The sequence below is a fragment of the Girardinichthys multiradiatus genome, chromosome 7, assembly GCF_021462225.1.
Source record: "Girardinichthys multiradiatus isolate DD_20200921_A chromosome 7, DD_fGirMul_XY1, whole genome shotgun sequence".
NCBI classification, from domain to species: Eukaryota; Metazoa; Chordata; class Actinopteri; order Cyprinodontiformes; family Goodeidae; genus Girardinichthys; species Girardinichthys multiradiatus.
This window is the reverse complement of record NC_061800.1, coordinates 47,247,940-47,266,786: the sequence shown is the minus strand read 5'-3', so window position 1 is coordinate 47,266,786 and position 18,847 is coordinate 47,247,940.

Sequence of the window (18,847 nt, the reverse complement as noted above, 5' to 3'; positions counted from 1 at the left end):
ACAACCTTCTGACAACCTCAATAAAAAGCTTTATGTCAGAAAGCTTGGATTCAAACCACACAGTCGGTTTCTGCTGCTTCCTGCACCAAGCGGGACTCATAACCACACCCAGGTCTAACATGCAGTAAACTGTTCATCTCTGATCTGCAGCTGGGAGAGACGTGCGTGGAGCAGGTGCTTCGCAACAGCCACACTGGGCCTCTGTTCAGGAAAATTCAGAGCAATGTTTTATGACACATTAAATAATGATGAACATGAAAAGGTCGCTTATTGTTCTCCTGAGACTAACTCCTGAATTCACAACCAAATACCTTCCTATGTGTGTGTGATAGATTAAAGAAATAAGATGAAAACATCATACATTATCAAGTTTTATTTGTTTAGATGCATAAAAATAGCAAAACCAGACAGTTTGTTGCCCCTATTGACAACAGAAATGTTTAAGTTTAAACCTCTTGGAACGACCCCATTCTGTGAATCACTTTTGTTTCATTCATAGTTGGTTAAAAGATGGTTTTTTCTACTTCCTGAGTGAATTTATGCAGAAATCTAGCTTGTTCATATTGTGCAACAATATTTTGGTTTGGCTATGAATAACTATTAATAAGTGCCTGTTGAGGTTTGGTATTGTACAACAATAGATGAAGGAGGGAATTTATGCTCCGGTATTCTCAAACAGCTCTGGACACGAACAACTTCTCTCCAAAATACAAGGACTAAAGAACAAAATACCTCAACTTTCAGTTAAAATACGAAAAAGGTCAGTGAGGCTGACCTCACAATAATCTGCTCTGTTCTCCATACAGGTACTCATAAAAAATAGATTATTGAGTCAAAGTGCAATATTTTTCGACAGTCATCTCAGAAAGTGAAGCTCATATATTATATAGAATCAATACAAAATTCAGTGTCCCAGAAAATGTGAATACTGTGAAAAGGTTCATTATTGGAACCTCATGTTGTCACACCCTAATCAGCTAATTAACTCAAAACACCTGCAAAGGTTTACACGGGCTCTCACTCTGGGTCATTGGCTGCACAGTCATGGGGAAGACTGGACAGATGGAGGGGAAGCCACACTGCTGAAATGCTCTTTAGCTAAGCATATAATAACAGAAAATTGAGTGGAGGGAAGAAGTGTGGTAGGAAAAAAGTTCACCAGCAACAGGGATATTAGCAGCCTAAAGATGATTGTCCAAAAAAATCCATTCAAGAATTTGGTGGAGCTTCACAAGGAGTGGTGCTGGTGCATGGGCTACCCGGGCTAAGGAGATAAGGAACTGGCCTGTTGCTCAGTGATTCAAAGTTCTGTTTTCAGATGAAAGTAAATTCTGCAATTTATTTGGAAATCAAGGGCCAGAGTCTGGAGGAAGAGTGGAGAGGCACACAATCCATGTTGCTTGAAGTCCAGGGTAACATTTCTACAGTCAGAGATGATTTGGGGTGCCATGTTATCTGCTGGGTCTGGTCCACTGTATTTTCTGAAGTCCAAAAACTTAAACTTAACATAAACCTACCACAGATAAATAAACATGAGCACAAAGTTAGGCCAAAATGATAACAATGCTAACGGACCATGACAGCAGGGATTTAGATGAATCTGCAGACTATAATTTACAAAACCCCAAGAAATCCGCCATGGGAGAGTGATCATACACAAAACAATATGCTGGAGGTCTATTAAATCTATTTTCTTCCTTCCAACCGCCAACGATCAGCACAGTTTATAAAGGTGACCTCATTACATGAAAACCTAAAGGAAGGAACTCATTATTGCCAAAAACCACATATTTTAAAGGAAAAGGACGTGCTTTACGAGGCAGTGAAGGGAGAGCTGAACGGCTGTTAAAATATGGCTGAGTCCCATCAGTAGTCTGCGCTCATGTCACAAAAACAGCCTTCATTTAAAACTCGCTTGGCATAAACACAACATGACTGAACAACAGAGGAAGTTTAACTGGGCTTTTTAGCATTTTAATGAACTCCCCAGGTGGTCTGGGAGTGATGCATGTAGACTGGTTCTAACACATAAAGACGATGGAAAACATTTTTCACTCACATCAACCTAAACCACGACTTTCAGTGTGAAACAGAAATAAAAGTAAAACAGGATTAATCATGACAACAGTTATCCTTTTAAAAAATAAGTGATTTTAAAGGTTTGTTCAGTTCCAAATAACTTTATGGTAGTTTTACTTTAATGTGGAGTCTGAATGCCAACAATTATATTACTGCATTATATTAAGGTGGATTTTCAGTATTCCAGCCCTGACAAGATTGACTCAAAGCTCAGCTGTGAAGGAAACCGGGAACAGAAAGGCATGAAGGAGAGCACAGAACCATAAAACCCAGAATGTTCTATCATGCATCGGGTCGGTACTGTGTCCATGTTGTGTTCCTGCTCTTCAGTTATTTCCATTCCTGGAGACTTCAGCCACAACATTAAACGTCTCCTGTATTTTGTGGTGTTGGGAACAACAGCAGGCATCGACCCAGACATAACAGACTTGTTTATTGGGTGACACATTTTACTTTATACTGTTGCTGTTTTCATGGACAGAAATCCTGTTTTTCTGAGAGATTTACTGCCTCGCTTGCTTTCATTTGCTTGTTTTTTAATGCAGTAAACTGCCAATAAACTGTCGGTTGCTGTTTTCTTGTTCTGTGGCTTATTTGATGGTTTATTAACGAAACAAGCCATTCATGTGTTTAACTCTTGTGTGTTGGGTTTGGATCAGTCGTCTCTGCATCATCAGAACCAATCAGGGTGAATATTTAACTCCGGTCCAGCCTTCATCTCTGTTTCCGGACTGATTTAAAGATTTTATTGCTTACTGAAAAGTTTTAGCAGATCTTTTTATAATCTGCATGCACTAAACACCACAAAACAGTTATTTTCTTTGGACCTAAATTAGACGCATGCAACATGCTGAGTAATTGGCATTTTGCTGATTTTCTTTTACTATTTTATTTCATGTTGATGCAGACCTGCAAAGAACTTCAGTTTTTGAAAAACAAATGGTTTGATACCCTCCACCCTTCGGATAATAATTTGTACATCTGTTTTCTGCCAACTGGCCTTGGTCTCCTCATATACAATTTTCCTTGCTTGGAACAGACAGAGCGACAGCCTCTCCTGTCCAGAGTCCTGGTTTCTCTCTGATTTTCTCTCCAGCTGAGCCCACGGGTTTTCAAAAGGATTTAGGTCTGGGGACATAGAAGTTCTTGGAAAAAGGTGGATTTTAAGTCTGCTGAACCATTTCTAAATGTTTGTGGCAATATGTTTAGATGACGAGGGTTCCCAGGGCATTGGAAGGAAAGGCAGGCCCACAGCATCATAGATCCTCCACTGTACTTAACAGTGGGTGAGGAGGGTTTTCCGCGTATTCATCAGATCCACCTGGAGTAGTTGCTGCTAACACATTCCCAGTTTCGCCCCAGTAGGGTGGAGCAAACCATACTGGCAAAATCTTTTGCAATTTTTAGACTCAGAAACATCAACTCACCTTAGTTAAACATTATGTATAATAATTTCCATTTTCAAGAGCTGCTAAAAAAAGACAGACCGTTGTCTGTCATATTTATACTCAATGGAAACTGCAAGTTATTGATTAATAAATAGAAAATTATGGGGTGCCGTTTTTAAAGTTACGCAGTAAAAAACTTGAGAAAAATATTTTAGATTATTTAGCCTGTCATAAGAGAAAGAAATGGTTCATTTGTCAGATTTCAATTATATTATTATTGTTATTGAAAATATGACTTTTTGTCACCATGTCATTCATACATTTATAAATGTCACCGTTCCAGATATTTAGTTTGGAACGGTGACATTTATAAATGTATGAATGAACCCCCTTTTTTTTCTTCTTATGAAAATTGTCCAGCGACAAGAATTGGGTTAAATAACCCAAAATATTGCTGCCAAATTTTGACTGTGTAACTTTAGAAACACACCCCATAGAAAATCACATTGGTCATCTTAAAAAGTAAAAACTTGAAAATGCTTCATTTCTGACATGATTTTTAGGGGAGCTGATGGGTGAGGATCTGGTGATTTTTATCTACTTTTTACCCCTCGCTATATAAAACTACTCATACTGAAAGTTGGATTTTTCTTTTTTTCATGTAAGATTATGCTCTAGCTATAAAACATACATTTATTGTCTGGCTTATTTTCTGGCTTATCTCAGTGCAGATCAAGGCCGGCTTTACGCAGTGGAAAGAGGGGACAATGCCCCTCAAGCAAATGCCTGTTCCCTCAAATCCACCTCCGCCTTGCCTTTCCCTCCTCCTACACTTAAGGGCAAAACATAGTCGCACTTACTTGACTCCGCGGACGTCCGCCGGACCTGTCCGCTCAAGGCTCAATTTTCACCACCGCGTACGTGATGTTATGCTTAACATTATAAAGCTGCTGAAAACATTGCATGGCTTCTAGCCCGAAGTGTCTTTAGAGAAAGTGCCGGAGAGGAGGGCATTTTGGCGCCACACCTGCTGAAGAACGCTAGCATTTTCTTCCAATCAGCATCCATGCATGCGTAATGCATTGCCTACATGTTTTGTACTCATAAAATCCAGCTTATTTCAAATGTTGCAGCATAATTTCGAAGAAAATGGAGGCTATAAAAGCATAAATATATCCCGTTTTTTATTGTAATTTTATAAATAAATTTGGCAATGAATGCCATTTTTTGGGCTTCAAAAATGCCTCCTGCCTCCAAAAATGTCTGTGCATGTTCTGGTCTGGTTTTAGCTTTCTGGATATCTTTTGTATTTTCCTCTTCAGCCTAACAAAGTAAAGGCTGCACCTCAGTGAATATTAGATGAACTCTTAACAGCGTTTAGGGCGTTTACAATTGACCAATATAATTTCACAGTGACAGTTGATTGACCAATGACCATCACTGATTGATGATGTCATGTTCAACAGATTCTCCTTTTCAAAATAAATGAGCTGTTAATGAGTAAAAAGACACAATATTTTTTAAATGTGCAGATTTTTGCTTTTCTGCCACCAATGACAACTATTTTGATATGATTATAATTAATACAAACCCTCCAAATGTTATGAAAGCAGCCCAAATTTTAACAAAATTTGCCCAAAGCTATTTTTTTCCAGCTCAACATGTTCCAAAGATGCCCAACTGGGAGGAAACCAGTGCAGTCTGGCAAATTGCACAGTACTCCACAGTTTACCCCAATCCCATAAAGAAAACACTAATCAACAACAAGAATAAACATGCATATAATCTGTACCCATCATGATGCCCCCTTCATATTTCTGCCTGCCCCTCATATATTCTTGACTAGAACCGGCCCTGGTGCAGATGCTGTTTAAATATAACATTAGTAGAGAGATGGCTTTTCTTTTATATGTTTTCTCTGGTTTGTTTTTATCAGTGCTTGATGAATTTAAATTAGAAATGTACAAACGAATACAGTTAGTAGTTACTGGAACAGCAGATCTCTACGGTGATTGAAGTACTAATTATACAAGCAGAGGAAAAGACGAACAAGTAACAGACAGAGCTAAATATTTGATAAAGCTAATTGTCTGTTTGCAGCCGCCATAAAGCTCTAATAGATATTACAGATGCCTGCAACAGTTGTGCCAGATAAGAAAAGCCTCATCTGAGGGAATCCAAGAAACACTTCCTACTTCTCAGCTATTGGCAACATTAATGAGCGCCCCATGTCTGTCCATGTCTCTTTCCAGGAGAGTACACAAACACAGAAGGGCGGATCAGAAGGACCATACAGCCATGTTCTCACCGCACAGCAATTTGGACTTTAAGTGTAACAACACAGACACAGAGAGAAGCCATGGGTTACATGAAGGCTATCAGACGGTGTTTCACCCTCAACGTCTCCCAGTCCAGTGTCATCCAGCAACTCTCTCCATTTCAGCTCCTTAATATTTGCAGCTTAATATCACATTACCACACCGCCGGTCCAGTACAAGGTATTGTTCTGGGGGAGGGAGGTCTGTGTGTGGCCTGGTTGGTTAGCTCTGTGTGGTAACAAATTTCAAGAACATTTGTTTAGACAGGACTCACTGAGTCAATCAGTCTTTGTATTCCCAAAGAAGGCCAAAGCAATGACATTGCCTTGACAACTGCACCGTAGCCATGGTGACTGCCGCGGTGAGCAATGCTGTCAAACAATAGCCTTTCTCAAGTCACTTCCTCAGAAGTGTAAACTAGTGAATCACTGGAGTTGTTTCTGCTTTCTAGGACGTCATCTGGGCAGAAGGAATTCAAGTCTTTGTAGCTTATTTCCAACCAGAACCTGAACATTTTGACAATGTCCTAATGCAATGACCCAAATCTCTGTCACTGCCTGATTACAGCATTCCTGTCTCCACCTGTTACTCGTTGCTCCATCACTTCATTTTCTCTGTTTGGGTTGTATAATCCGTCACTGGGAACATAAAACCATGAGTTTGTGGCGTTTTTTTCTATCCAGCAGACTAAATTCGACAAAGCCTATCTCCACTAAATCTATCTTGGCTTTTTAAAAACTTTGCATAGGCAGCTACGTGTCTACTCATCATTTTTAAATGGTGAAATTGGCTTCTGTTAGTTTTGAACATATATATCTGCTAAAACCAGTTAATTAAATTCATTTATATTTGATTGAGATGACCCTACACTTACAAAAACATATTAGAACATGACAGAATCCCAGTCCTATGCTCTTAGTACACATTAAAATGATTTCACTGCTTTTATCTGTGTCCTATAGAAGAGTGCTTCTGCAACACCTTCCCACAATAAACCTAATGGTTAGGCACAATCTGGCACTGCATCCAAATTCAGCAATGCCCAAAAAGATCCCACGAAGCCAATATACTTTGGCCAAGATGAGGTTACAGACTAGATATGAGGGTGTCGTGGTCACGTACACCACTGCCATGGGTCCCATGTTTTGGAAACACTTCCCATGTCGCTGAGTGGGATTAAATACCAGTTAAAACATCTCATTGGTGCACTTCAAAAGCAAACCTCAGCAGGTTTTACTATCTTTGGCTACAGGCAGATAAAAGTTCATCTTATCAAGGCAAAACTAACAGTCTTACTTTAAGTAAAAATGCACAGAGGCTACTTACCAAATTTACTTGAGTTCTACAACAATCTTTTTTTGAAGGGTAGAGTCTATGAAATGCTTCTGGTGTCCATTCAAACAAGGCCACTGAGATCGTACTAATGAGAAAACAGCTGAAGTCAAAGCGATGAAAACCAAGACAAACTGTCTTAGAAACAGCTTATACCCAAAAGTTGTCATAGCCCTAAACTCACAGTAGAACTGCTGGATGTCATTCAGTATTGTATTAATCCCACAAGGTAAATTACAGAACTCAGGTTAATGTGTATATAACTTTTTATTGCTAATTTTTATCATTGCTCATTTTTATTTTACTTGTCTGATATCTAGCACTGAGTCGACAGCACTTTTCAATTTCGTTGTACCTTGTAAAAGTTCAATGACAGTAAAGATTTAGCTTATCTTATCAGGTAGGAGACAAGCTAACAGCTACTTATAGCAAGACTGAACTAGAATACATTTTTTCTGCTAATAAACCCCATTAATAGCTGGCAAACATTATGTTCAAACATGTGTTCCAGCCATGGGATGAAACATGGACTGAACTGTGCACAAATAAAGAGAATGGTAAAAACTCTGCATCCTTAATTGCACGCATTAACCTAGTTTTTGTCCAGCCCAGGAAGGAGGAGTCATAACTGGAATCCTCTTGAAACCTCTGAAAAAAACTGTTATCCAAGCCAGCTGCTACTGAAAACAGCCGCCACAGTTCGTTGTTCACCTTCACTACTCAACTCAATGCACATTGGACCTCCTTTCTTCAGAGGTAGTGAAGTAGTGTTTGGGCATAGAAAATTAGTTTAGGATGAAACTATCTAAATATTGTTTATTTCATGGTGTTTTGCTTTGTTTGTGGTGTTAAAAAGGCCACCTTGTAAAGCTAATGCAAGCAGGTCTCTACGCCTTGAGGCTAGCCTATTTATTCTGCGTGGTGTTGATGTTGATGCAAACTTTATTTTCAGTGAGATGTTTTAAACATTGATGGTCCAGTAATGTGAGTCTGTTCCATTTTATCTGTGATTTCCCTAATCTCCTCGAAGTAAGCTGCTACACAAAGGTTCGAATATTGTTCAAAACGTACCTCATGTTGTCTCCGCTAGCGGCTAACAAGCTAATAGCTCTGCTCATATCACATAGACAGCTTTGTTTTCAACAGAGTTTGTTTCATTGGCTCCACAATCACTAGATAATGCACCATCAGCGCTGTTTTATACATTAATATCTGTATTAATGGTGTTTCAAGCACATGTAAAATGAAAAGGGTTGGTAAAGAAGCATTTTTCCTATGTTAACCAAAACTGGTAATGCTATCCCTAGCAAGGTCAGATATTTTCATATGACTCATTGCCATCTTGTGAGAGTCCGTAGATGTTCCTCTTTGCCATTTTAGTAGTCCATTACTCCATGTGACAGCTAATTAAAATAACATTAAGAAATTAAGAATCAAATATCCAAAAAGGTTATTGACTTCTGGTTTTGAAAATAATATTTCCTTAAATATTATTTTACTAAGATAAAGGTGACTAATTAAAACAACATTAAGAATCAATTACCCAAAAGGGTAACTTCTAGTTTGGCAAAATTATTCTTTGATATATTATTAAATTAAAACAATGTTTTAATTACCTTCTGATTTTGCATGGTGATTGGTTGTTTGAAGGCATGCATATCAATTGTTGTCCTTAATTTGTTTGAAATAATTTGACCTCATCCCCAAATTCCTCAAGATAAACTTTGTTTCTTAAACATAAATATCCACATTGAACTGTCAAATCATTGTATCAATTTTATTGGTTGCCTTATTCCTTCATTTGTACACAGTTTTCTCAGTAGTTTAGTTGAATTGTTCTAGCCTAGTAAAGAGTTTGTTAATTTAAATATGTTTGACTTGGAGATTAACTGTTTTTTTAAATAAATTGTTATATTTTAAGGAGAAGTTGTGAATTTATTCCATTTGTGTGCAACGTTTGCAGTTTTAAGAATGCCAGTGCTAGAATCCCTCTTTCATCTATTTTTCTAATACCACCGCCATATTGGGCTGGTACTCACAATACTTGACATACAGAAGGTTACTTTATTAAATAATAAATAAACTTAAACATTTTATTGCATAACAACATATAATTTTTAAAAACGATCAACCTTTTTTTGCCATTTTTTTCTCAGTAATGCTGATGGCATGATTGAGGAGATCCTTGAAGTACTCCTTTTAGATTTTATTGTAGAAAAACAACTAGAACATTTAATTTATGCCAAAAGATCCTGGGCCAATATTTCTTTGGTGCAGCGTCCTCGGAAAGGAGAAGTGAAAACACCCAACATGACTTCAGCTAAGATAACACAGTTTCTCAGTCATTTTCAGCAGGATGCAGCACCACTCTGTCCTAAAACAATACAGAAGAGCAGTTAGCTTCACTCACCGTGATAAAGAAAAGCACAGTTCAGTGGGTAAAGTAGGCCTACTCTTCAGAGAACTCTGTCGTAGATATTTCCACCCAGTGTTTCCCCTGCTTTTGACCAACAGTTAATTTGCTTTGTGTGTATTGTTACCTCGGTGGTACTGAAAGCTTCCCTGTCCAGATTTACATTCTATCCTGCTTACGTCATATAATTTTAATTTCTTCTGTCGTGATGCTTTACGTTGGTAGCCGCCCTTCCTCACATAGTGTTCATCATTGTACCCACAGAGAGTATCAGGATACTAACCCCGCTGAGTTATAGTTTCTTTATGAGCAAAGAACATCCTGGTCTCCCCTTGAAGTTTCTGCAAACTGATTTCAGCCTTTCTGCTTCTTCGAGATTCAAGATGGAAAATAGCAGCCAGTTGATGATGATCAAATACACTTATTAACTCATCGTCTGTGGGAGCACCTCTATAAAAGCAGTTATGGCAGTATGTTGCTCTGGGGCTCAAGGAAATATTAACACAATGCCAGACAGGAAGACGACAGCTAATACCCCATAAGAAGCAACAGCAGCTGCCCATCGTTCTGGTATAAGGTTATAAGGCCATCTCCTAATTATGTAATGTCCATCATCAGAAACCGATTATTTCCATGTAGAAAACATCACGGACAGCTGCCAATCTTCCCAGGAGTGGACTTCCAGCAGCAGCAAGAGAGCAGTAGGACTTAGGTTTGCAAAGCTGCATCTTCAGAGAGTTGTGCAGTCTGCAAACTTCAGTGAAGATTGATTTGAATTTGACCTGATATGTAAAAAAATTGGAATTGAAAGAAGAAATACTTTCTTTTCCCCTATGACTGTTTTTAGGGGTATAAAAAACATCTTTAATACTCATAGATGTTTTTATTTTGATATAATTTAAATGCAGCTTCAGACATGATGTAATGGGCACCCCAGACTTGTCTGGGATTGCTCCAAGAAGTAACATGAATATGAGAATTAGATCTAAACCAGCAAACTTTTATCTTATATTATGTTCTTACCTTCAGGTATCTTCAAGTTCTTTGCATTCTGAGGTTTTACTGTCATTCCTAACTCAACATAATGACTGGCTGCTTTGGGCAGACAGAAGGTCTAAAACCCAGAGGTGGGCTCTGAATCTGCCTGACTTCAGTAGTTGTAAAGAAGCCCATATCTTTTTAACCATCAGACTTGCAGAACTGGCTTATTGGTTTATCTTAATTTATTAATGTGCTTTAAAACATAAATTCCTGTTCTGCGTATTTTACTGTCTAAGGAAATGTTCTAGATAAATGAAATGACATGCTGTTCTAACCTTTGACAGTTTCTTGGTACATGAACATTACCAGACTGAGACTGTCGTTTGTTTTGTTTCATACTGGCCCCTTTACAGGTCCTTCTCAAAATATTAGCATATTGTGATAAAGTTCATTATTTTCCATAATGTCATGATGAAAATTTAACATTCATATATTTTAGATTCATTGCACACTAACTGAAATATTTCAGGTCTTTTATTGTCTTAATACAGATGATTTTAGCATACAGCTCATGAAAACCCAAAATTCCTATCTCACAAAATTTTGAGTTTTTAATACAAACAACGTCAACCTTCAAATAATCATGTACAGTTATGCACTCAATACTTGGTCAGGAATCCTTTTGCAGAAATGACTGCTTCAATGCGGCGTGGCATGGAGGCAATCAGCCTGTGGCACTGCTGAGGTCTTATGGAGGCCCAGGATGCTTTGATAGCGGCCTTTAGCTCATCCAGAGTGTTGGGTCTTGAGTCTCTCAACGTTCTCTTCACAATATCCCACAGATTCTCTATGGGGTTCAGGTCAGGAGAGTTGGCAGGCCAATTGAGCACAGTGATACCATGGTCAGTAAACCATTTACCAGTGGTTTTGGCACTGTGAGCAGGTGCCAGGTCGTGCTGAAAAATGAAATCTTCATCTCCATAAAGCTTTTCAGCAGATGGAAGCATGAAGTGCTCCAAAATCTCCTGATAGCTAGCTGCATTGACCCTGCCCTTGATAAAACACAGTGGACCAACACCAGCAGCTGACACGGCACCCCAGACCATCACTGACTGTGGGTACTTGACACTGGACTTCTGGCATTTTGGCATTTCCTTCTCCCCAGTCTTCCTCCAGACTCTGGCACCTTGATTTCCGAATGACATGCAGAATTTGCTTTCATCCGAAAAAAGTACTTTGGACCACTGAGCAACAGTCCAGTGCTGCTTCTCTGTAGCCCAGGTCAGGCGCTTCTGCTGCTGTTTCTGGTTCAAAAGTGGCTTGACCTGGGGAATGCGGCACCTGTAGCCCATTTCCTGCACACGCCTGTGCACGGTGGCTCTGGATGTTTCTACTCCAGACTCAGTCCACTGCTTCCGCAGGTCCCCCAAGGTCTGGAATCGGCCCTTCTCCACAATCTTCCTCAGGGTCCGGTCACCTCTTCTCGTTGTGCAGCGTTTTCTGCCACACTTTTTCCTTCCCACAGACTTCCCACTGAGGTGCCTTGATACAGCACTCTGGGAACAGCCTATTCGTTCAGAAATGTCTTTCTGTGTCTTACCCTCTTGCTTGAGGGTGTCAATAGTGGCCTTCTGGACAGCAGTCAGGTCGGCAGTCTTACCCATGATTGGGGTTTTGAGTGATGAACCAGGCTGGGAGTTTTAAAGGCCTCAGGAATCTTTTGCAGGTGTTTAGAGTTAACTTGTTGATTCAGATGATTAGGTTCATAGCTCGTTTAGAGACCCTTTTAATGATATGCTAATTTTGTGAGATAGGAATTTTGGGTTTTCATGAGCTGTATGCTAAAATCATCCGTATTAAGACAATAAAAGACCTGAAATATTTCAGTTAGTGTGCAATGAATCTAAAATATATGAATGTTAAATTTTCATCATGACATTATGGAAAATAATGAACTTTATCACAATATGCTAATATTTTGAGAAGGACCTGTATATGGAGGACCGATCCTGACAAAATTAAAAATAAAGGCAGAAATTTTTATATTTTGTTTTTCCTTTTCCTTACACATGCCTTTGTTCTTTTGACATTTCCTCGTCTCTCTTTTTCCTTTACCGTATGCATTTCTGCTTCATTATGCATATGAGGAGGGCTGCCTTCTTCTCTCCAGCTCCTCTCCTATTGGTCAATATACAGGAAGGAGGAGGATCCATGTGCAGGCCGAGGGTGTGTCCCAATTCAGGGGCTGGATCCTTCCAAGTCCGTACTTGTGGGCTGATTACATCACAGCGCGGGGCGTAATGTCTGTCAGATGCTGCCGACAAATGTGTCCTTCTTTTGCCCGATTTGAAGGATGCGTTGTGAGTATCCTTTGCGGTCCATCTTTTCCCATGATTCATTGCGGGTTGAAGCGGTTTGGTCAAACAGGGGCAGCCATGGCAGACCACAGGGGCAAAAGCTGTGAGTAAACTGTGAAAAATTACACTTTCTGTTATAAAAATGAACTTTTACAATGTTTTTAGTGCGGGAATATAACTATGTAGATGTGAAAAATCTGTTTGATTTATCAAGACATCGCATAGTTTCAAACGTGCTCCGACGTGTTCGGAGTTTTCCACTCCCACCGTAGTAACTGCCGGTTTGCTTCGCCAGTCCTACCGGCGGTGAGGCGAGCTAGACCCGGTAGAGATCTGAGCTCCCGCTGCCAGTCATCACAGTGAACGTTAAACACAAGTGATTTCTAACAGTTTATGTTAGTATAATTTTAATGTATTGTGTCATTTGTTCATGTAAGTCGATTTGACATTACAGGTGATATTAAAGTTAACCTGAATAAATGGAGGATTTTATGTAATCTTACTGTATAGCTGGAGAGTGTGATTGAGAATAAATAAGCTTTTAAATATTCATTTTTGATGAAGAAATGTGCTATATGTGTTTTTAAAAGTATATTTATAATTCAGCTAGCATTATGCAGGTCCTTCTCAAAATATACTTTGAGCAGTGTATATGTAACCCAGTCTGTCCCTCTGTGCGTCCGTAGCTTGTGGAAGACACTCCGTGAACTCTGCGTTGTGTTTTGGATGTAGGTGAGGTGTGTTCCAGGCGGAAACAGAGGCACCAGACACAGGATTCTTCAAGGCGAGACCTTGAAGCATTTATTTCCTCCAGTCACTCTTCTTTCACCTTACAGGCAGTAAAAGCAAACTGTGTAGGATATGGTAGCTTTCGCGGCAAAACCTCAGAGCTACGGTGTCCGTACTACGACAAACATCCCAGAACTGCTGCATTTCCAGAGAACACCCACAGAACAACAGCACCATCTGTTGGAATATTTATGTCACTATCTTACATATATATATATATATATATATATATATACATATAGCCCTTTAAACTTGATGGATAAAAGAGGACTCACAAACATCTGCAGACCACCTGTGTGATGCTTCACTCATCATCCAGAAAGACTAACCAAAGGTCTCAGTTGCAGCATCCATCCAAGTCTCTGACCTTGTGAAAGATTTAGCCACATCTCCAGACTTTCTGTTCAGAAAGACATCTGCCTCTTTGTTCTGTTGAAGAGGTTTTTCCAGGAACCGGTCACTCAGGTTGATCCTGCTGTCGCCATTGTAAATATTTGTACATAGTTTTATTTTATGCCTTTTGTCTTGTAATTTTGATCTGCTTGAATGTTGTTTTTATCCTACATTCTGTTTAAAATGCTGTTTGTAATTTTCAAAATAAATTGTGTTTAGAAATTGAAATGAAGTTGATGTATTGTTAGGTCAAATGGAAATAAAATACATTGGTGACAAAAACAATTTATTAGAACAGCTTAAAACTTTAAGAAACTATCTGAACAAAATATTTTTTTATTTCTTATATAGCACCTTATTTCAGTACCATTCTTTCTAAGATGGAAAACAGTCTGTCCATTCTCTGTGTCCTCATGTCCTCCCTGATCAACTCCATCATCTCTGTCCCTCTTTCTTTTCTGACCCCTTCCTGCTGGCTCACTGTCTTGGTCCATCTTCTCCAGAATTGTCCTGAACAAGCAAAAGGAAAGAGGGAAAACCAAAAGAAGTATGTTAATCGCTGGATGGATATTTATGAAAGTTAGAAAGATAGGAGTTATTTAAACTGGACAGAAACTGACTGTAAATAATGTTGTTATTGTACCTCCAAGCCACGGTGGCTGAGTTTTTAGATCCAGTAAAAAGGTGGTGGTTCTCACCCCTGAACTTAATAAACTGGCCCATCTGCTCCTTTGTCCCTAAACAACAAAAAACCCATCTTGCTTAATATCAGAGCAAAAATAAAGCCTTTTTAAATTTTCCGTTTGTCTTAATTTGCAGAACAGGTTAAAATATTTCTATGCAAATGCCTAAAACAAGCTCTTTCAAACTTTCAACTTCTTTACTGAGATTTGCTTGCATTTGAAAGTGTATTTCTCTTCAGCTGTACCTGGAATCATGAATTATAATGCTAGCTGAATTATAAATATACTTTTAAAAACACATATAGCACATTTCTTCATCAAAAATGAATATTTAAAAGCTTATTTATTCTCAATCACACTCTCCAGCTATACAGTAAGATTACATAAAATCCTCCATTTATTTAGGTTAACTTTAATATCACCTGTAATGTCAAATCGACTTACATGAACAAATGACACAATACATTAAAATTATACTAACATAAACTGTTAGAAATCACTTGTGTTTAACGTTCACTGTGATGACTGGCAGCGGGAGCTCAGATCTCTACCGGGTCTAGCTCGCCTCACCGCCGGTAGGACTGGCGAAGCAAACCGGCAGTTACTACGGTGGGAGTGGAAAACTCCGAACACGTCGGAGCACGTTTGAAACTATGCGATGTCTTGATAAATCAAACAGATTTTTCACATCTACATAGTTATATTCCCGCACTAAAAACATTGTAAAAGTTCATTTTTATAACAGAAAGTGTAATTTTTCACAGTTTACTCACAGCTTTTGCCACTGTGGTCTGCCATGGCTGCCCCTGTTTGACCAAACCTCTTCAACCCGCAATGAATCATGGGAAAAGATGGACCGCGAAGGATACTCACAACGCATCCTTCAAAACGGGCAAAAGAAGGACACATTTGTCGGCAGCATCTGACAGACATTACTCCCCGCGCTGTGATGTAATCAGCCCACAAGTACGGACTTGGAAGGATCCAGCCCCTGAATTAGGACACACCCTCGGCCTGCACATGGATCCTCCTCCTTCCTGTATATTGACCAATAGGAGAGGAGCTGGAGAGAAGAAGGCAGCCCTCCTCATTTACATAATGAAGCCGAAATGCATACAGTAAAGGAAAAAGAGAAACGAGGAAATGTCAAAAGAACAAAGGCATGTTTAAGGAAAAGGAAAAACAAAATATAAAATTTCCTGCTTTTATTTTTAATTTTGTCAGGATCGGTCCTCCATACCTTTAACCTTCTGAAACCACGCTAACCACCATCAGGCAACACTTTGCTGTTTTTACTTTCACAGAAAAATCAACGGCTTATCATCACGGCTCTGAATCGGTCCTTAAAACACAACATGAAGATAGTATCCACAGCATGTTTGAGCCTGTTCTTTATATTCCAGTAGAAACACTGGAGACTTTCTGTTGTCTTCCCTTCTGTCTGTATGAATCTTATTTCTACTTTTTAGTTCACCAATGACTCTGTATTGTTTGTATTACCTTAATTGGACAATGAAAAGTGTTTTTCAGAATTTCGGTTGCACTGGATTTTATTTCAGGGAATCAGAGTAAAGGGGGCTGATTACAAATTTTAGCTACAATTTTAGGAAGAAAACATTGGAAACAATGAATAATGTTTCCTCTGCTAACAAATTATGCACTACTTTGTGTTGTTTCATCAAATAAAATCCAAATAAGATGTCTTGTGGTTTAAATGTGACTGTGGAAACATTCAGTACGGATGAATATTGTTGCAAGGTGCTGTAGTTAAAGATCCAACTGACAACTGATGACACCCTGCCACTCATGAAGTGTTAAGCTTCAAGGTTATTTCTGGAAATATCAGGGATTAGTGCCTGAAAAATAAATAAATAGATAACATCCAAGATGGTGCTGTGGATGGCAGCCTTGGTGCTTTGCTCTCGTGTACTGTAGTGATTGATAGCAAAGTGGAGCAGCAGTTAATTTCCTTGTTCATGTTCATAAACTTGGCGAATAAAGCTGATTCTAATAAACTCTGAGGCCTTCAAGCTCCCAAGAAACTTTGGAGTGTTTTGCTTTTGGGACCAAATTAAAACAATAATAATGATGTTAAAAACTTAGTATGTGTGTTGCCAAAATACCAGCCTAATCACATCCCACATTAAATAGACAAGTTCTATTGCATGTTGCTGAATGTTTTTCAGGTCATCCAATGGGCCGAAAACAGACTGATCTGCTGTTGGAGCTTCAAACATATGGGCTGATTGAAGAACAAATAGACACTTTAACAAACTGAGAAAGTCTGTTGAAACGTAAACAAATGTGTGATAAACTCTGTTCTCTAATTAACTGCAGGTCAAGTTTGTTGAATGGTCTTGAATATCCAGATGCCGCTCAGCATCTGCTTTACCCTCAGGAGTTGATGAAGAAATCAAACCAGTCCTACCAATTCCCTTTAGATTCTGCTTAAAGATTCAAAACTTGTGATCAAACTTTTACTGCAGACATTCAAAGGTGAGCAGTAAGAACTTTGGGGGGTTTCCAGGAACACAATAACAAGTTTGGTTATTGTGAAAAGTGAAACAAAATAGTACCTGCCTGCCCTCAGACACATTTTTGATTCATTTTTTATCAAAACATAATATCATCCAGAGAGGGAAAAAAAATCAGGCAAATTATTCATGAGACAATTTCTGCAGGCGCTATTAGTGTGTCATCACTGCCTGAGTCTGCGTTTGGTGCTTTCAGTGCGGCTAATTTGATTAGCATACATGTGTCATTACATCAGAATTCCTGTGCATCATTTCACTTGATGACATATTTCACAAACCTCCCAACACAAGGATAATTAACTATAAAGACGCCCAAAACAATGACAGAAGAATATGCTAATACTTACAGGCATGCACTACAAGTATTATATCATGCTGACCTTTCCTCTCATATAAGCAGCACCATGACATCATCCTCTGGTAATAAAGTAATAGTTCAGTTAATTTTGTGTGGTTGGATGGAGTTGTTATGAGCATTCAGAATTTTATGTGCAATAAAAAGAAGTCAGACTGATCACAGTTTGGAGAAAAAGGGAGAAGCTCTTGTATGGGAGTCAAATTTCTCAGAAATTGTGTTTTATGGCCAAATCTGGTGATTTTAACCATGCTTCACTCTCTGCTACACTTCCAACGTTTCAACAGTTTGTCAGCTGCTCTACCAGAGAAAACAAAACATTGGATTTGTTTTATGCAAATGTCAAGGACTCATACATCTCTACAGCAAGACCTCCGCTAGGCAAATCAGATCACAATCTTGTTTTTCTCTGCTCGAAATATAAGCCCCTTGTTCAGAGGCAACCTGTAATAAAGAGGACTGTGAGAAAATGGTCACAGACTACAGACTGGGACGCACCGTGCCAGCCACATGGAGAGGACATCAATGCCATGACTGAGTGTGTAACCGACAAGGCGGTGTACAGGAAGAAGCTGGAGAGCTGCTCCAGCAAAACAGTATCAGAGATGTTTGGTCAGGGATGAAGAAGATCACAGGCTTCAAGCAGAAGGATGATCAGATCGTTGGAGGATTGAACAGAACCAATGAACTGAACACATTCTTCAATAGGTTCAGTTCAGAAACAAGTTCAGCATCCTCCTCTCCTGCTCACAGCCAAACAGACATTCCACCCTCCTTTGACCCACAGCTTTCCAGCCATAGCTCAAATGTCTTTTCTTCCATGTCAGCCATGGACCCTTTTGCTTCTACATGTTTGCCTTCAACCAAATCAGAAGATGCTGATGCTCCCTTTGCCTCCCTCTTCCACCTGTGTGTCTCAAGAAGTCAGATGAAGAGACAACTGGAGAGACTGAACCCGAATAAGGCTGCAGGTCCAGATCATGTCAGCCCTAGAGTCCTGAAGGCCTGTGCAGAGCAGCTCTGTGGGATTCTGCAGCACCTCTTCAACCTTAGCCTGGCCCAGAAGAAGGTTCCGGTGTTGTGGAAGACCTCCTGTCTTGTTCCGGGATCAAAGAAAACTCACCCATCAGTCCTCAATGACTATAGACCTGTTGCCCTGACATCCCACATCATGAAGGTCCTAGAGAGACTCCTGTTGGCCCACCTGAGTAAGCAAACAGTAAAC